Raw genomic sequence first — 20,733 nt, 5'->3', positions numbered from 1 at the left:
TTGGACAGCGAGAGAGTTCCAAGACTGACGTCACAGTTCAGAAAGTGATGTGTTGCAAGGGGAGGCAGCTGATTGATAAGTAGCAACAGGTGGGTATTTCTTCACTTTTTTTACTACTTTCAATAGCTGAAGTAAAAGTAAAGGTAGGGATTTTAGATTGTAGTAGGTAGTGTTTGGAGTAGAATATGGTCCCTATTGTAATTAGTACTGTAAATTAAAGGGAGTAACTAAGGAGCTTAATCTAAGGCTAAGTCATGGCAGGAGAGCTCGGCCCCGTGGCATGCCCCTCCTGCGCTATGTGGGAAATCAGGGACACTTCCAATGTCCCTGGTGACCATGTGTGCAGGAAGTGTGTCCAGCTGTAGCTACTGGCTGACCGCATTGCACAGTTGGAACTGCGGATGGACTCGCTGTGGAGCATCTACGATGCTGAGGATGTCGTGGATAGCACGTTTAGCGAGGCGGTCACACTGCAGGTAATCAGAGGCAGAAAAGGGATGGGTGACCACCAGGAGGAGTAGGAGTAGTAGGCAGGTAGTGCAGGGGTCCCCTGTGGCCATCCCCCTCTCAAACAGATATATCACTTAGAATACTGTTTGGGGGGGGATAACCTCCCAGGGGAAAGCAGCAACAGCAAAGTTCTTGGCACCATGGATGGCTCTGCTGCACTGGAGGGGGTAAAAAAGAATGGGATAGGAGATACTGATAGGCGATTCAATTGTAAGGGGAACAGATAGGTGTTTCTGTGTCCGCAAATGAGACTCCAGGATGGTATGTTGCCTCCCTGGTGCTAGGGTCAAGAATGTCTGAGTGGCTGCAGGACATTCTGAAGGGAGAGGGTGAACAGTCAGAGGTTGCGGTACACATTGGTACCAATGACATAGGTAGAAAGAGGGATGAGGTCCTGCAACAAGAATTTAGGGAGCTAGGTAGCAGATTAAAAAGCAAGACCTCAAAGGTTGTGATCTCTGGATTACTCCCGGTGCCACGTGCTAGTGAGTGTAGGAATAGGATAGAGCAGATTAATGTGTGGCTGAGGAGGAGGGAGGGCTTTAGTTTCCTGGATCACTGTTTCTGGCAAAGTTGGGACCTGTACAAGTTAGACGGGTTGTACCTGAACCAGAACGGGGCTAATATCCTTGCTGGGAGGTTTGCTATTGCTGTTGGGGGGGGGGGGGTTGGTTTAAGTTAATTTGGCAGGGGGATGGGATAAAGAGTGGAGGTACAGTAGGGGGTGATGCACAGTCAAATATAGAAGAGAAACTGAGTCAGTCTGGAAGGCAGAGCAAATATAGACCTGTTAAGGCACAAGTGAAAAATGCAATGCTGGATTGCATCTATTTTAAAGGAAGGAGTCTTACTAGTAAGGCAGATGAATTGAGGGTGTTGATTAACACATGGCATTATGATATTATTGCTATCACGAGACATGGTTGAGGGAGGGGCAGGACTGGCAGCTCAATTCATTCCACGATATAGAATCTTCAGGCGTGACAAGGGAGGGGGTAAAAGAGGATGTGGCATTGTACTGTTAATCAAGGAGTCAATTACTGCAGTAAAGAGGGATGATATCTTTAGAAGGTTCCTCAAATGAGGCCATGTGGGTAGAACTTAAAAACAAAAAGGGTCAATCGCTTGGTTGGGAGTGTACTACAGACCTCCAAACAGTCAGGAAGAGATAGCGGAGCAGATATGTAGGCAAATCTCCAGAGAGATGTAAAAATAATAGTAGGAGATTTCAACTTCCCCAATATCAACTGGGGTAGTCTTAGTGTAAAAGGCTTAAAGTGGGCGGAATTCTTTAAAATGCATACAGGAGAGCTTTTTGAGCCAGTACGTAGAAAGGCCTACAAGAGAAGGGGCAGTACTGGACCTAATCCCAGGGAATGAAGCTGGACAAGCGGTAGAAGTGTCAGTGGGGGAGCATTTCGGGGGTAGTGACCATAACTCTAAGATTTAAGGTAGTTATGGAAAAGGACAAAGATGGACCGGAAATAAAGGTACTGAATTGGGGGAAGGCCGATTTTAATATGATAAAACAGGATCTGGCCAAAGTGGACTGGGAGAAGTTGCTTGTAGGAAAGCCTACATCAGGCCAGTGGGAGTCATTCAAAGAGGCAATAGTGAGAGTTCAGAGCTGACATGTACCCATAAAGGTGAAGGGTAGGACCAACAAGTCCAGGGAACCCTGGATGTCAAGGGATATAGAGGATTGGATCAGGAAAAAAAAAAGAGGCTTATGGCAGATTCAGGGTGCTGAAAACAGCAGAGGCGCTCGAGGAGTATAGAAAGTCTAGGGGGTACTTAAAAGTAATTAAGAGAGCGAAGAGGGGACATGAAAATCCTGAGGCGTTTTATAAGTATATTAAGGGCAAGAGGATAACCAGGGAAAGAGTAGGGACCAAAGTGACAATCTGTGTGTGGAGCCGGAGGACATAGGTGAGGTTTTAAATGATTACTTTTCATCTGTGTTCACTATGGAGAAGGACAATGTAGGTGTAGAGATCAGGGAGGGGGTTGTGATATACTTGAACATATTAGCATTGAAAGGGAGGAAGTCTGAGATGTTTTAACGGGCTTAAAAGTGGATAAATCCCCAGGCTCAGATGAGATGTATCCCAGGCTGCTATGTGAGGCTAGGGAGGAAATTGGAGGGGCTCTGACACAAATTTTCAAATCCTCTCTGTTCACAGGAGAGGTACCAGAGGACAGGAAGACAGCGAATGTGATAGCATTATTCAAAAAGGGTATCAGGGATAAGCCAGATAATTACAGGCCGGTGAGTCTAACATCAGTTGTAGGGAAACTATTGGAAAAGATTCTGAGGGACAGGATTAATCTCCACTTGGAGAGGCAGTGATTTAATCAGGGATAGTCAGCATGGCTTTGTTAGGGAGAGATTGTTTCTAACTAACTTGATTGAATTTTTTGAGACAGTGACTAGATGTGTAGATGAGGGTAAAGCAGTTGATGTAGTCTACATGGACTTCAGTAAGGCTTTTGATGAGATCCTGCATGGGAGATTGGTTAAGAAAGTAAGAGCCCATGGGATCCAGGGCAAATTGGATCCAAAATTGGCTTAGTGGCGGGAGGCAGAGGGCGATGGTCGAGGGTTGTTTTTGCGAGTGGAAGCCTGTGACCAGTGGCGTACCACAGGGATCGGTGCTGGGTCCCTTGCTGTTTGTAGTGTACATTAATGATTTTGACGTGAATACAGGAGGTATGATCAGTAAGTTCGCAGATGACACGAAATTTGGTGGTGTGGTAAATAGTGAGGAGGGAAAGCCTTAGATTACAGGACGATATAGATGGGCGGAGCAGTGGCAAATGGAATTTAATCCTGAGAAGTGTGAGGTGATGCATTTTGGGAGGACTAACCAGGCAGGGGAATATACAATGGATGGTAGGACCCTAGGAAGTACAGAGGGACCTTGGTGTACTAGTCCATAGATCACTGAAGGCAGCAGCACAGGTAGATAAGGTGGTTAGGAAGGCATTTGGGATACTTGCCTTTATTAGCCGAGGCATAGAATATAAGAACAGGGAAGTTATGATGGAGCTGTATAAAACGCTAGTTAGGCCACAGCTGGAGTATTGTGTGCAGTTCTGGTCACCACACTATAGGAAGGATGTGATTGCACTGGAGAGGGTGCAGAGGAGATTCACCAGGATGTTGCCTGGGCTGGAGCATTTCAGCTAGGAAGAGAGATTGAAAAGGCTAGGGTTGTTTTGTTTAGAGCAAAGAAGGCTGAGGGGAGATATGATTGAGGTATACAAAATTATGAGGGGCATTGATGGGTTAGATAGGAAGGAACTTTTTCTCTTAGCGGAGGGGTCAACAACCAGCAGGCGTAGATTAAGGGACAGGAGGTTTAGAGGGGTTTTGAGGAAAAACATTTTCACCCAGAAGGTGGTTGGAATCTGGAACGCACTGGCTGAAGAGGTGGTAGAGGCAGGAACCCTCACAACATTTAAGGAGTATTTAAATGAGCTGTTGAAACACCATAGCATGCAAGGCTACGGGCCAAGTGCTGGAAAATGGGATTAGAATAGTTAGGTGCTTGATGGCCGGTACAGACACGATGGGCCGAAGGGCCTGCTTCTGTGCTCTGTAACTCTGTGACTTTGACTTTGTGTCTGTCTTCATGGGGGAAAATACTTAATCTCCCAGAAATAATGGGGAATCAAGGGATTAATGTAAAGGAGGAATTGCAATATATTGATATTTGTACAAAGTACGAGAGCAATTCATGAGACTTAAGGTAATTAAATCCCCTGACCTGATTATCGACATCCCAGAGTGTTGAAAGAGGTGGCTGTAGAGATAGGTGCATTGATGGTCATTTTTTTCAACATTCTATCGACTCTGGAATGGTTCCTGCGTATTGGAAGGTGGCAAATGTAACCCCACTATTTAAGAAAGGAGGGAGAGAGAAAACGGGGAACTGCAGACCTGTTAGCGTAACATCAGTCGTAAGGAAAATGCCCAAATCTATAATAAAGGATATGATAACCGGACACTTAGACAATAACAGCTCTGCTCAGTCTGAAAGCATGACCCCGAGCTTCTGGTTGCTGGCCATTTCAACGCATCCCCCTGCTCTCATGCCCACATCTCTCCTGGGATTGCTACAGTGTTCCAGTGAACATCAACGCAGGTTCGAGGTACGACATCTGATTTACCGATTAGGCACGCTGCAGCCTGCTCAATTGAAAATAGAGTTCAGTAATTTCAGAGCATGACAGGCCCCCCTTATTTTTATTTTTTGTTCTTTGTCTTTTTTTGTTTTGTTTTTTTTTCTCTGATTTTCGTTTGTTTCTACTGCGCCTACCTACTTTCTTTTATGTTTGCACTTCGGGCCAGGGCTGTTTATTTTTTTGTCAATTAACACCCTCTGCACTAACGCTTTGTCTTTCACCACACTATTAACATACTGTTTGCCTTGGCTCCATGACCTTCTGGTCAGTTATTCTCTGTGACCTTGTCCTGTTAACATCTCTCTCATTATCACTTGCCGCAACCTCACTTTTTTGGCTTAAAACCTATTACATTTCTAGCCTCTGCCAATTCTGATGAAAGGTCACTGACCTGAAACGTTAATTCTGCTGCTCTCTCCACAGATGCTGCCAGACTTGCTAAGCATTTCCAGCATTTCTTGTTTTTATTTCAGATTTCCAGCATTTGCAGTATTTTGCTTTTTCTTAGAAAATATTGGTAGGCTTGGGCAGAGTCAACATGGATTTATAAAAGGGAAATCATGTTTAACAAACCTGTTGGAGTTTTTTTTGAGGATGTAACTAGCAGAATAGATAAGGGGAAACTGGTGGATATAGTATATTTGGATTTTCAGAAAGCTTTTGGATAAGATACCACATGAGATTAGTAAACAAAATTTAGTGCACATAGGATTTGGGGAATATGCTGGCATGGATTGAGAACTGGCTAACTGATAGGAAACAGAGTAGGAATAAATGTCATTTTCAGGTTGGCAGGCTGTGACTAGTGGGGTACTGCAAGGATATTTGCTTGAGCCCCAGCTATTCACAATCTATATCAATGATTTGGATGTGGGGATTAAATGTAATATTTCCAAGTTTGCAGATGACACAAAACTAGGTGGAAATGTGAGTTATGAGGAGGATGCAAAGGCACTTCAGGGGATTTGAAGAGGCTACATGAATGGACAAGAATTTGGCAGATGGAATACAATGTGGAGAAATGTGAGGTTATCCACTTTGGTCGGTAAACAGAAATACAGAGTATTTCTCAAATGGTGAGAGGCTGGGAAGTGTTGAACTTCAAAGGGATTATGGGTATCCTTGTTCATGAGTCACTGAAAGCTAAGATGCAGGTACAGAAGGAATTAGGAAGGCAAATGGTATGCTGGCTATTATTACAAGAGGATTTGAATATAGGAGTATAGATGCCTTGCTGCCATTATATAGAGCCTTGGTGAGACCGCACCTGGAGTATCATGTGCAGGTTTGGTCGCCTTACCCCAAGGAAGGATATACTTGCTATAGAGGGAGTGTAATGAAGATTCACCAAACTAATTCCTGGGATGGAGGAATTGTCCTGTGAGGAAAGATTAAGTAGACTGGGCCTTTATTCGTTGGGGTTTAGAAGCATGACAGGTTATGAGAGGCGATGGATAGAAGGTTGTTTTCTGCCAGCCAGCCAGAGAGTGTGCATAAATGTGTCCTCATCTGATTGGCAGGATGTGACGAGTGGAGTCCTGCAGGGCTCTCTGCTGGGCCCTCAACTTTTTACAATTTATATCAATGACTTAGATGAGGGAATGATGGCATGGCATGGTAGCTAAATTTGCAGATGACAAAAAGATAGGTAGGAAAGTATGTTGTGAAGAGGACATAAGGTTGCAGACTGATATAGATAGGTTGAGTGAGTGGGCAAAAATCTGGCAGGTGGTGTATAATATGGGAAAATGTGAAGTTCACTTTGGCAGGAAGAATAAAAAAAGCTGGATATTAGTTAAACGGAGAACAACTGCAGAACTCTGAGGTGCTGAGGTATCTAGGTGTTCTATTGCATGAGTCACAAAAAGGTAGTGTGGAGTTACAGCAAGTAATAAAGGAGGCTAATGGAATGCTATCCTTTATTATGAGAGGAATTGAAAATAAAAGTAAGGATGTTATGCTTCAGTTATACAGGGCATTGGTGAGACCACATCTCGAATACTGTGTGCAGTTTTGTTCTTATTTAAGGAAGGATGTAAATGCATTGGAGGCAGTTCAGAGGAGGTTTACTAGATTCATACCTGGAATGAGTGGGTTGCCTTATGAGGAAAGGTTGGATAGACTGGGCCTGTTTTCATTGGAGCTTAGAAAAGTGAGGGGAGACTTGATTGAAGAATATAAGATCCTGAACGGTCTTGACAAGGTGGATGTGGAAAGGATGTTTTCTCTTGTGGGTGAGTACAGAACTAGGGGGCATTGTTTTAAAATTGGGGGTTGCCCTTTTAGGACAGAGATGAGAAATTTTTTCTCTTAAAGGGTTGTGCGACTTTGGAACACTCTGCCTCAGAAGGTGGAGGAGGCGGGGTCATTGAATATTTTTAAGTCGGAGGTGGATAGATTCTTTGGCAAGGGAATTAAAGGTTATCGGGGTAGATGGGAGTGTGAAATTTGAGACACAAACAGATCAGCCATGATTTTATTGAATGGTGGAGCAGGCTGGAGGGGCCAAATGGCTTACTTCTAATTTGTATGTTCGTACCTCATTCAAACATACAAAATTTTTTACAGGGCTCGAAAGGGTAGTTGCAGGAAGGATGTTTCCCCTGGCTGGGAAGTCCAGAACCAGGGACACAGTCTCGGAATAAGGGGCAGGCCATTTAGGACTGAGATTAGGAGAAATTTCTTAATTCAGAGGTGGTGAATCTTTGGAATTTTCTGGTCTAGAGGGCTGTGGAGGCTTAGTCGTTGAGTATGTTCAAGACTCAGATCAATAGATTGCTACATATTAAAAACATCAAGCGTTATGGGGATAGTGCAGGAAAATGGTGTTGAAGTAGATGTTCGGCCACGATCTCATTGAATAGCGGAGCGGGCTCAAACGGCTGAATGGCCTGCTCCTGCTCCTATTTCTTAAGTTTTTATGAACACCTGTTCATAAGCACATAACAGATAACCAGGAACATATTTGGGAGCAAAAAAGCAGCAGGAAAGTAAGTAATGAAGGAGGCAGACACACAAAATAGGTGTTAATAGTTTGGCTGGCATTTTTTGAGGGGTGAGAGGAAAAAGGGGTTTTGGAGCTGTACTGGGAAGGGAATTGGGGGAAAAATCAAGAGAAGCAAAGGCGAGGTTGAAGATTATTGTTGGGAAGGCTTTTTTTAAAGGTATTGCAAGTGCTGATTTTATTTTCTGAACTGAAGTACCAGTTTACTAACAAAGATAGAATGGGACATGAGGGTGGCCCGCAAGCTGTGAGATGAACACAAATAATGCAAGAGGCCACAAAGAGATCCACGCAATGCCCTGAGTGTGAATTGGGAAGAATATGTTGGCAAATGAGCCCCTGGACGGACACGAGAACACCATGGGTGAATGGTAAAGGCAATGGATAGGCTGGTGAGATTGGCCTGTAACTGCAGCATGCGGAGAAATGTGAAGTGATTCATTTTGGTAGGAAAGAACATGGAGAGACGATATAAAATAAAGGGTACAACTCTAAAGGGGGTGCAGGAGCAGAGGGACTTAGTTTATATGTGCATTAGTCATAGAAGGTGGCAGGACAGGTGGAGAGAGCGGTTAATAAAGCATACAGTATCCTAGGCTTTATTAATGGGGGCATAGAGCACAGGAGCAAGGAGATTATGTTGAACTTGTATAAGACACCAGTTCGGCCTCAGCTGGAGTATTGCGTCTAGTTTTGGACGCTGCACTTTAGGAAAGATGTGAAAGCATTAGAGAGAGTGCAGAAAAGATTCACGAGAATGATTCCAGGGACGAGGAACTTCAGTTATGAAGATAATTTGGAGATGTTGGGACTGTTTTTCTTGGAGAAGAGAAAGCTGAGAAGTGATTTGATCGAGGTATTCAAAAATCATGAAGGGTCTGGACAGAGTTGATGGGGAGAGACAGTTTCCACTCGTGAAAGGATTGAGAATGCGAGGGCACAGATTTAAAGTAATTGTCAAAAGAAGCAAAAGTGACATGAGGAAAAACTTTTTCACGCAGCGAGTGATTAAGGTCTGGAATGCACTACCTGAGAACCTGGTGCAGGTCGCTTCAATTGAGGCATTCAAAGGAAATTAGACTCTTGTCTGAAAAGGAAAGATGTGCAGGGTTACGTGCAGAGGGCGGGAAATGCATTAGGTGAATTGCTCATTCAGAGAGCCGATGCAGACAGAGCGGGCCGACTGGCTGCCTTCTATGATTGGTAAGTATTTGCAACAGAAATTCCCATTTATAAATGTTAATATAGGCAATTACATATGTATATTTATTACATATGTATTCATTTATAAATACTGATAATGAAGATATCTCAACTGTGACAAGAAATGTGTCCATATGCAGGGCTTCCAATAAATTTACCTGGTACATAACTCCACTCTGGCAAAAAAAAAACAGGTTTTTAAATAGTTTCAGACAAACATTTTATCTCTGCACTGACTAAACAAAGAATTCTTATGGTAAGTGTGCTTGAGTTGTTGACACTCACTTAATAGATTAACTTTTGGTGGAGGTGGGGTGAGGTTTGGGTGGAGGATAATATTAGAACAATTTCTAGAACACATGATTTTCAAACATCTCCATTTGGGGGCCCTGCTCCCAACATCCATTGTGCTTACTTACATTTTCACTCATCCACAATAAAACTGCTTTGTTATTACGGAAAATATTTTTATTTATAAGCACCAGAAATAACTTGATATAAAGTCCACAAATGCACAGGTATAGTGAGATGGACAGAAATCTGATGACTTGGAAGATCTTTTGAGATCTCCCACAATGACCTCAGCGCTTGGGTTTCCAGTTTGAAAACCTATGCTGCAAGAAGGAAAAATGTATGCCCAGCTCTTAAAGAACTTGGCGTGCAACATTTCGGAGGAAATTATATACTATAGTGATTCTCCAAAGTTGTGTTCATTATGGACTTGTCTAATTGTTGCTGACAGCAGCTACATTGGGGGTGGGGTTGTGGCAAAGTACAAATTAAGGAAAAGTATTTTAAATAAATCTTTCCACTTTACTTGCAGTTTATAAACGTTGACAATACATTATGAGCTGAACTATATTTGCACATGCTGCTAACAGTGGATTATGTTAAATATAATGAACTTTCAGATCCTGCTTTTTTAAATTTCTCATTCCAGGAAGAAGAAAACTTCTGAATATCCCATGTGATACTTTTTTTTTCTTCGAACCTACTTACAATGTTCTAGTGCAAAATCATGCTAGGCATTTAAATGGCCTAATATTCACCAAGTGAGACAAAATGGTGCTCTTCCTGCTGAGCGAGTGTTCTTCATCTGTTGCTGCTAATATATAAATCAACAGATGTTGAGCAATTCCAGCTAGAAGTTTAACTTGCCAGAATGAATAATTGCATAGCTATTTCACAGTTCAATTAAGACAAAACAGTTACTTTTATTTCAATGAATGTTAACCAGCCATCATTACTGATCACTTTTCATGCTAACAGGAAACTGAAGATCAGAGACACAAGAACAATGTCCACATAGTTTTGAAGTCTGTTGGGGCAGAAGGGGATTTTTTGGTTAGTTTCTTCCGTTAACGAGATGCCATAATTGGTGTTGCTTGCTTTGCGGTCATGCTCTGTAACAAATCAAATGTGAATATGACCTCCTTAGTAAAGACATCTGGCTATATAATTATGGCAACTTGGTGGCTTGGTATAGATTGTTAAATGGGGCTCCACCTGTTTTGTTTAAAGAACAAAAACATGTCTGAGAGCAGAACTGCTGTAAATCTGTTTTGCTTGCCAAATGCTTATTTTTAAAAAGTACAATAATCATAGTTATTGAAGTGCTATGGTACAGAGTACTGCTCTTTCATTTCTGCAATGGAATATGTTTTCTGCTCCAGGGAGTTCTCCTCCCATTAGGCGTAATCGATGCCAAATATACCCATTTTCTTCCATGCCGTCTGGAAACATTTATCCTTGCTGCATATTTGCAAGCAACTTTAGACTCAGATTTAATTGATATTTTGGTATTTATTTGCATCATTTTAATCTGTTATCAAGTGTATAGAGGATACCAAAGTAAATATTAAATTATTTTTATCAAGAAAAATATAAATCAAACATTTTTAAAAATAAAAGGAAACCAAAATTGAATGAGTTTGTTTTTAAAAAGCTACGTGCATTCACTGGAAAATTGGTTCTTGACTTTTTTAGTAGAGGCATTAACTGACTTAGACAACTTAATATTGCTGCTGAAATAGCAGAGGGAAGAATTTCAGACTCCGTTCCTTTACTAATATCTCTCAGTGCAGTTTGATCCTTTGAGGAATTAAGGGGGCAAGTTTCCAAGAATTTATCTTACTTCTAACAGTCTATTGACAGCTGAAAACCGTGCTGTATGTATCCAAGATAGTTGTTCACTGTAGATGGTGATTAACAGTTATCGGTATAAATTTGATAATGCAAATGAGGTTTGCAAGCTTGCTACAAAAATACTAATTAACTGGGAGGTGGCACTAATTAAGGGGATGGAGTTACTGCAGGCTCTGATCACTTAAAAAACCCATCTCATATATTGTTACAAGTCCCGTTTAGAGCTGGTGCTGATATCAGCAACCTGTATCTATACTTATCAGTGCTTTCAACATTGAAAAGTGTCCCAAGGCACTTCAGAGGCATGAAGAAAAATGGATGCTAAACTAAAGGAGATATTGAGATAGTTGACCAAAAGCTTGGTCAAACAAATGGAATTTCTGAAGGGCTTTAACAACAACAACTTGGATATATAATTGTGTCATTAACATAGTAAAACATCCCAAGGCATTTCATCATAGTGATTAGCAAATAAAATTTATCACTGTGCCACGTAAGGAGCTATGAAGACAGGTGCTGAAATGTTGGTTTTAAGGAACACCTTAAAGGAGGAGAGAGAGGTAGAAAGGTGAAGTGGCTTATTGGATGGAATGGCACAGTCTGGGCCCTAGGCAGCCAAGGCATGGCTGCTAGTGGTGGAGCAAAGAAAATTGGGGATGTGTAAGAGGCTAAAATTGGAGAAGAAGAGAAATCTCTGTGTTGTAGGACTGGAGGAGATTAGAGGTAGCAAGGGATGAGGCCATGGTAGGATTGAAAATGAGGATGAGCATTTTAAAATCTAGGAATTGCTGGACTGGGAGCCAATGTAGGCCAGCGAACACTGGGGTGATGGGCGAATGGGACTTGGCATATGTTAGGATACTTGCAGCAGAGTTTTGGGTAAGTTCAGGTTTACGGAGGGTGAAGTTGGGAGGCCTGCCTGGAGAGCTTTGAATTAGTAGAGTCTAGAGGTAACAAAAGCATGGATGAGGGTTTCAGCAGCAGGTGAGTTGAGGCAAGGAAGGAGACGGGCAATGTTATGGAGGTGGAAGTAGGTGGCCTTGGTTATGGCTTGGATATGTGGTTGGAAACTAAACTAAGCTCAGCTCAGGCTCAGCTGGAATTGCAAGGTTGCAAACAGTCTGGTTCAGCCTCAGACAGTGGCCAGGGAGAAGGATGGAGTCGGTGTCTAGGGACTGGAGTTTGTGGCTGGGTTTTAGACTTCCCAATATTGGAGGACATTTCTGCTCATTCAATACTGGATGTTGGATAAGAAGGGTAACAAAACAGGTGTTGGAGGGCTCGAGAGAAGTGGTGAGTTAGAGCGTGTCATCAGAGTACGGGTTTTCGAATGATATTGCCAAAGGGAAGCATGTAGATTTAAAAAAAAAAAATAGGAAGGGGCCAAGGGGGGGCTCCCAGTGGTAACAGTGCGGGAGCTATTGCAGGTAATTTGGCTTCGACTGGATAGATAGGAAGGGAACCAAGTCAGAAAACATGAGGGAAGAGGTGCTGAGACAGAGGAGTTTGGTTAAGGAATTCCAGAGGGAGTGAATTAGGCAGCTAAAACGCATGGTTGCCAATGGGGGCGGATGAAGGGAGAGGGGATGCGTAAGAGGTTGAAGTTGAAGGAACAGAGAGCTTGTGGTTTATAGCATTAGAAGAAGTTACAAAGATAGCGGTGATATCATAGAGGATTTTAAACACAAGGGTAACGATACTTTAATTAGTGGGGGACCAAAAGGCCATTTGGGTTAGTGAGTATGGGAGTAATGGGTAAGCAGAATAGTGATTTGGATGAGTTGAAGTTTAGAAGGTTGAGAATGATCGAACTGCAAGGATAGAATTGTTATAGTCAGTTCTGGAGGTTGTGCACCCATGGGTGAGGTCCTCAGTAGCAGATGGGCTGAGGTAGGGATGGAGGTATAATTGAAAAAACATAATTTTCTGGATATGGGAATCACTTGCAAGGCTGGCATTTATTACTGAACCCTAGTTGCTCTGTGAAGCTAATTGTGAGCCTCCTCCTGCTTGATACAACTAGGTGTTTTTCTGGGTCACTTCAGAGGGCATTTAAGTCAATCACATTGATGTGAACACAAGAAATAGGAGCAGAAGTCGACCATGTGGCCCATCGAGCCTACTCCGCCATTCAGTACAATTATGGCTGATCTTGGGCATCAATTCCACTTTCCTGCCTGCTTCCCATATTCCTTGATTCCCTTCGAGACCAAAAATCTATCTATCCCATCCACAACCTTGGGTAGAGAATTCCAAAGATTCACAATCCTTTGAGTGAAGTAATTTCTCCTCATCTCAGTCCTGAATGATTGACACCTTATCCTGAGATTGTGTCCCCATGTTCTAGATTCCCTGACCAGTGGGAACAATCTCTCTCTCACCACCTACCCTGTCGAGCCCTTTCAGAATCTTGCATGTCTCAATTAGAACGCCTCTCATTCTTCAAAACTCCAGAGAATATAGGCCCAATTTACTCAGCCTTTCAGCATAGGACAGCCCCCTCATCTCGGGGACCAATTTAGTAAATCTTTGCTGCACCGCCTCCAGTGCAAGTTTCTCTTTGCTTAAATGTGGATACCAAAACTGCGCACAGTATTCCAGGTGCGGTCTCACCAAAGCTCTATACAATTTTAGTAAGACTTCTTTATTCATGTACTCCAATCCCCTTGCAGTAAAGGCCAACATGCCATTTGCCTTCCTAATAGTCTGCTGTACCCGCATGTTAACTTTGTGTGTTCCTTGTACGAGTACACCCAAGTCTCTGAACATCAACACTTGCCAGTTTCGCACATTTAAAAAAAAATATTCTTTTTTATTTTTACGACCAAAGTGAACAACTTTACACTTCCCCACATTACACTCCATTTTCAATCTTCTTGCCCACTTACTTAATCTGTCTATATCTCTTTGCAGGGAGGATATAGAGAGGCTACACTTATCTTTCCACTGAGCTTTGTATCATCAGCAAACTGAGATACATTACTCTCTCTTCATCCAAGTCATTAATATAGAGTGTAAATAGCTGAGGCCCCAGCACTGATCCTTGCGACACCCCACTATTCACTGTGTCAACTTGAAAATGCCCCATTTATGCTCACTCTCTGTTTCCTGTCTGTTAACCAATCCTCTATCCAGGCTAATTTATTACCCCTAACATCATGAGCCCTTATCTTGCCTGCTAATCTTTTATGTGGCACCTTATAGAATGCCTTTTGAAAATCTAGGTATACTACATCTACTGGTTCACCTTTATCTACCCTACTCGTTATATACTCATAAAACTCTAATAAATTTGTTAAACAGGATCTCCCTTTAGTTAAACCATGCTGACTTTTTCTAATTATACTATGGTTTTCCAAGTGTAATGTTAAGACTTTTTTAATAGTTTCCAGCATCTTCCCAATGCCTGATGTTAGACTAACTGGCCTGTAGTTCCCCATTTTCTCTCTACCTCCTTTCTTGAAAAGTGGCGTAACATTTGCCAACCTCCAGTCTGATGGGACCATTCCTGAATCTAAGGAATTCTGGAAAATCATAGCTAGCGCATCCACTATCTCTGCAGCTATCTCTTTTAGAACCCTAGGATGTAGGCCATCTGGTCCCGGGGACTTGTCAGATTTTAGCCCTTCAAGTTTCTCCAGTACTTTTTCTTGACTGGTATCAATATCCTTAATTTCCTCACTCTTTTTAGCTGCTAGGTTACCGCCTATTTCTGGTATGGAGCTGGTGTCTTCTACTGTGAGGACAGACACAAAATATTTGTTCAATGCCTCTGCCATTTCCTCATTCCCCAGGATGATTTCTCCTGTCTCTGCCTCTAAGGGACCAACATCTACTTTAGCTAATCTCTTCCTTTTTATGTACTTATAAAAGCTCTTACAATCTGTTTTTATATTGCTGGCTAGTTTACGCTCATATTCTGGATAGGGGCTATGGGACTGGACAGGCCAGACTGGGTAAGAACGGCAGACAAGAGTCTGACAGCTTTGTGAGCATTTCTTTTTTACTCGTTTCAGCTTTTTAGTTCCAGTATTTCTTTTTAGCTGAATTCAAATTCCCAAACTGCTGTATTGGGATTTGACATAAAAACAGAAAATGCTGGATATACTCATCAGGTCTGGGAGCATCTGTGGAAAGAGAAGCAGAGTTAACGTTTCAGGTCTGTGACCTTTCATCAATTGGCTTCGGTCTACCCAACGTTTAGCTGGAGGAGAGATAATAGAGGTTAAAAACAGCAAAGAGTGATAATCGCCATGGTTACAGTCATAGAATGTCTTCAGTGACTGGATGTTAGATGTCTGACAAAATGAGGGCAAAGGGAGATGTTGGGGAGTTAGAGTTAAGTCAGTGTGCATGTGGAAACTGACCCCATCCCATGCTTACGATTGATGTTGCCAAGTGGTAACATGTAAAGGAGAAGAGCAAAGTATAGGTCCTTGGAAGACGCCAACGGTTGTTGGGGATGCTCTGGTTATGTACAGATAGGAAAGGGGGAACCAAACAAGGGCATTGCCACATAGCTGCACAACAGAGGGGCAGCCTGGGAGGAGGATATTGTGGTTGACTTTGCCAGAGGCTGTAGAGAAATTAAACAGGGTTGCAGAGACTGTCATTTATAGCTTTTAGGACCATTTTGGTGCTGTGGGAAGGGCTGGATTCCTCCTGACAGTTTTGGGAAGATGTGCATGTTTCTGGAAGACAACAATATGTTCAAGGTGATAAAAGGTCATTGAACTGAAACATTTACTCTATTTCTGTCTCCAGAGATGCTGCCTGACCTACTGAATATTTCCAGCATTTTCTGTTTTTAAATTATGTTCAAGGAATTTGGGAAGGGATGGGAAGTTGGAGTAATGAATGATTTTGGCAAAGGAGAGTGAGGGTTGCTAGATCTTAATGTTTTCTAGCCAGATCTGACAATCAATGGCTATGTCAATTGTGCAACAGATATGCTCAAATTTTATTCTTTGGATTTAAGGGAGCCAAGAGCCTTGTTGCCCTCTAAAAGGATGGCCTTTAATCTTAACTTTTTGGTCAAGGAATATGACAACGGGAGATTCCATTTCAAGTCTTTTAAGAAGAATACCATGTTGAGGGAATGTGCTGCAGATTCAGAATGTCATTCTTAACAACAATATAGAAGCAGCATCTAAAGATGTTCAGGCTTTCCACATAGGTAAATACTGAAGTTTGTCAAATGGTAGCAGTGAACTTGAGGTCGTCTTTTCTGAATTGTTCCACGACTGCCTCATGTCAGTTAATCTTGGCGAAACTGTTGTGGGGAGAGAAATCTGGTATTTATCTGTGGAAAGGTGCCCTCTACAATTATATCTGCTTTTATTTTGGTCTTTTAATTCAGAGGTATGTTGAAGTAGTACTTCCTGCCAGATGATACAGTTAGAGCCTTGTTTTCCTGGCATGTGGAAGGGGGCAGGGGGAGATTCGCATGCCTGAGCTGAATGTTGATACCCTCCCAGCATATGTCTTTTTCCATGATATCTGACTTTTTGGTATTGGTGTAATAACCTTGACAGAGTAATCTCAGTAATCCTAATTGGTCCTGAAATGAAGGTGTATTTCATAGTAAAACTGATTTAGAGGAATTTAAGTGTGTATGGGCCTCTCTTATGAACATTCTTGTTCTGATACCGCAAGTGTACACATAGAAGTGGCAATTATGCACAATCAAATTTGCCAATTGATGGCTGGAATAGACTAGTTTTTTTTTTACTGAAGAGCATCGTAACCCAGATGTAGACAGTGTCTCTCAGCATGAGAGTCTTAACAAACTCTAAAGGCGTTGGCTGGAGTATTTTTACAAAAGGCATTTGCAAAATTAAGGAGGTTTTTCTGTTTCCTTTATGGTACACATTGGGGTGTTAACCTGATACTCTGGGCTTGTTGAAAAGTTAAATTAGGGAAAATTTCAGATAGCGTGGCTCTTGGCTTATGCATGTCATATTTAAATTTAATTCACGTAGAACTGAGTTTTTGTACTAAGCAATTAATATGGAAATGTGCTGATAAATATTTATGTGGACGTCCTAATTATGCAGTAAACTTAAATGTGCTCTAAAATGAGATTTGTTGAGACATCAAAGGCATTGCCAGCTTGTTAATAGAGCAGAGATTTGCATAAGGCACTAATCAGGCGTATGCTGATTAAATTTCATTATGGAAACTGCCAGCTGCAATCTTCATGACAAAAAGGGGAAACTTTAACGGTTCAGTTGCCTTGACAGTGAGAAACCAGTCAAGCCAGAAAGCACCAAGGCACCCTGCAACAGCTTAAGCATTTTGATTTTTTTTTTCTTCTGTTAAGATGGTTTAAATCTTGGGCAAAGGTCGGAAAGTTTTTCCACCTGTCTCACCACCCCCTACTGTGGACAAACTCAAGTTGCCAAGCTGGAGGGCAGTGAATTTATTGTAGGTGGGTACGTAGTCAAATAAAATATGGAAATTGGATGAATATGCACATGCTGGGGTTGAAACCTCATTAGTAATGTACTGAGAAGAATTATTCAGTCACCATTGAAATTTTGCAATAATCCATTTGTTGTGAATATTAGACCAAGGAAGCTAACTCATTGTAAGCCGTGTATATGTTTATTATAATTTTGATTATATTATTTAAACGCCTATATTCCTTTTTGAGATTGAGGAAGCCTGCTCTGATCTATTTGTTGCTTGACCCCGGAACAGACAACTGTGGTTTGTGTTGGAAAATTTGAATTTGCAACATTAAAGCCTATTCAATTCTCTATAGCTGGAACAGATTTTGTGATGATACATAGAAAATATTCGTGTGCTCCAAACTATCAGAGGCTGCTTTTACACCCATGTATTTTCAAAAATGCACTCCTGTTGTGATAGGATTTAGTATGTTGACATTATCAAAGGAAATTTTCTGCCTCTGTAATAGTGTAAAGTTTATACTGGTTGTTTCTAAAAAGATAGTTAGCTTATGGTTGTTTTGGGATTCCAAATGATAACATGTAAAAACTTACAGTTCAACTTAGAGAAAAAGGCTTTTTTTTTAATGTGTTATGCATATTACAGCAGATGATATTTAACAAATTGTTTTCAGAAAATGTGATTTTATTTTCTAGTAAGATCTTTGGAAATTTTGAGCAGTTCTGATAACAGCTGAATTATGTGGATACTGTAGTGGAGACCTCTGTTGAAACTGGAATAGGTTTGGCCTATAGTTCAAGTTGGGAAATTGTTATATTGAAATTCCATGTGCAAACTAGTAAAATTTAGTTTTTGGTTTGGAGAAGCATTCCAGGTGACTTGTCTTTATCATTGCTGTTCACTATTTCAGTAATTTTGTCAAATGACTCGTATAGATCGGAGATCATCTTCTCCCTCGTTACCATGTACACATTCTGGAATGGTTGTCGTTGGGTGGAAATATCAGAAGGATTTCAGTGTTTGTTTGGATTTCAGTGAAGCATTAATGGCAGGGGAACAAATTTTTACACAGTGCACGGGAGGGTTTTTTACATCAGGATTTTGATAAAGTAGTTCTGATGAAAGGTCACAGACCTGAAACGTTAACTTTGCTTCTCTCTTCACAGATGCTGCCAGACCTGCTGAGTATTTCCAGCACTTTTTGTTTTTGTTTCAGATCTCCAGCATCTGCAGTATTTTGCTTTTATTTTGATAGATTGGTGTGAAGTTTTTGAATGTCCTTTTGTGTCGGGAGGAAACGTTTTGAGCTGTACAACACTAGGGTGAAGTCACTAGGTTTTTCCTGCTGACCATATATAACCCATTCCTTTTTTTATCACATATTTTTGATAGGCTGGCCTCCTCCTACACTCTACTTAAAACCAATTTCCTGGGTTATCCTCTGCTGTTTTGTTTCTATCAATTGAACTGTGGGTTCCGACATCTGCATGCATTTTAAGGCTTTATCTTAACCTATAACTATAGTTCAAAGGTACTTCATTAGCAGTAAAGGCTCTTGGGAAATCTTGAGTTCACAAAAGGCACTATGTAAATGCAATTAACTAAAGTGTTTAAACTGATGTTTAACTTTGACCAGAATAGACCAGAGGCACAAAAACAAGCCTAGAAAATTCTACTCAAATGAGTCTTTTGGATGAGATTTGTGTGTGTGACATAGACCAAGAAGGTCTCTGTGATGGTTCATTTCATCCATGAAGCAGCTGTGCTTCGATAACAACAACATGCATTTATTTAAGCACTTTTTTAACATACAAAAATGTCCTAAAGTGCTTCACAGGAGCATAATCAAAGAGCCAAGAAGGATATATTAGAGCTAGTCACTAAAAGTTAGGTCAAAGAAGTAGATTTTAATGGATGTCTTAAAGGTGGATGAAGAGGTAGAGAAGCTTACGGAGGGAATTCCAGAACTTAGGACCTAGATTGTTGAAGGCTCCACCTCCACGGTTGAGGTGAAGTAAGTGAGGGAGGCACAAAAGGCCGGAACACAGAGTTCTAAGAGAATTGTAGGGCTGGAACCGGTTCCAGAGATTTGGAGGGGTGGGGCCATTTGGTGAGATTAATCCTGAATGACCAGTCAGGACTTGATGCTTTTTGGGGAAAAATAATTGTCATTGTTTACTAGGTAACTGAAACTTTTAATATCCAAAGAGATTTTAACAAAATAAAAATCTCAAAAGTCACATGTTCCACAAAAAAATGATTTGAATTTACCCATTGAATTGTTCTTTGCTGTTTAATACCTTTCTAATAGAATTGTTACTTGAAGGTCTGAACATCTTCAAGATTCTGGCGTTAGACTTCATAATTCTGCCCATTGCTATTAGCTGAAGGTAGACCCTGCAACTAAGCATGTGTGCATAAATTCCCGGGATACATCAGAACATTGTCTTGAAACAGTGGAGCTAACAATCTAGTGAAAGATTTCAGAAGCTTTATCTAGGTAAAGGTTATATCGAGTTGTTTTCTTTCAGAGGCTGTCTGCCTGTGAGTAGGGGAAAATGCATTCCAAGTATGTCTGTTCCTTTTACATACTGTAGCTTTTTATCTGCGTTCCTATTTTGAAGATTCTATCAACTTGAAGCACATCAAGAGATAGAAAAGGACTGTGAGTTTCAAAAACAAATGTATTTGAATTTGAAAGCTCCTCTGTTGCACAGGCATTGATAATCAGCTGTGTTTTGTTAGTTAATTAGAAGTGGTCAACATTCTAATTAGTGACGTGTGTGAGAAAGACTGTCACAGGGCGATCATGTCCAGGAACCAATCACAAAATAGTAAATCCATGCAGCCATGTCTTTAAAATCTACCCATTATTAAGACCAAACCTAGCACCCTTTCCTTCTCTCTCCTTTTCCCCGTTTAAGTGAATCAAACCTTCACAATTTTGCCAAGACTCCAGTCTTCCCTGACAGTTCCACCAAACCTGAAGATGTACCTTTAAAGTGTTGGTAGAATAAACGACCCCTTAACACTGCCAAATTCCAAGACTTAACCACATTCTAGTGCAGCATCGACCCCATATCATCAGTCTTGGGTAACATATTTAGCAGCACTATGTCCAACTAGTTCAATTTGTGTGCCATTTGCTTTGTATGCTCTGCTTGAAATATGGTAAATGATTAAATTTAAATCAAATGCAATGGAATTTAAAAAATAAAAACCACTTCTTTACACATTAAACAAAATAATAAACGGTTGTGGACTCTTAT

The 20,733-nt window shown here is 41.2% G+C and overlaps 1 protein-coding gene across 6 annotated transcripts in view; it reads left to right on the top strand.

The window, feature by feature from the left end:
• pou2f1b (POU class 2 homeobox 1b) overlaps window positions 1-20,733 on the top strand; it is a 301,199-nt gene that overhangs the window by 65,101 nt on the left and 215,365 nt on the right. The window contains exon 1 of one of the 6 annotated variants that reach the window (XM_068040853.1): window positions 17,307-17,480. The exons of the other annotated variants lie outside the window; for them this stretch is intronic. The gene's annotated coding sequence lies outside the window, so the exon portion shown is untranslated. Of the gene's footprint in view, window positions 1-17,306; window positions 17,481-20,733 lie in introns of those variants that run through there. 6 annotated transcript variants of the gene reach the window in all.

Source organism: Heterodontus francisci, chromosome 10 (assembly GCF_036365525.1).
Source record: "Heterodontus francisci isolate sHetFra1 chromosome 10, sHetFra1.hap1, whole genome shotgun sequence".
In the NCBI taxonomy this organism is placed as follows: Eukaryota; Metazoa; Chordata; class Chondrichthyes; order Heterodontiformes; family Heterodontidae; genus Heterodontus; species Heterodontus francisci.
This window is presented reverse-complemented; position numbering and strand designations above follow the sequence as displayed.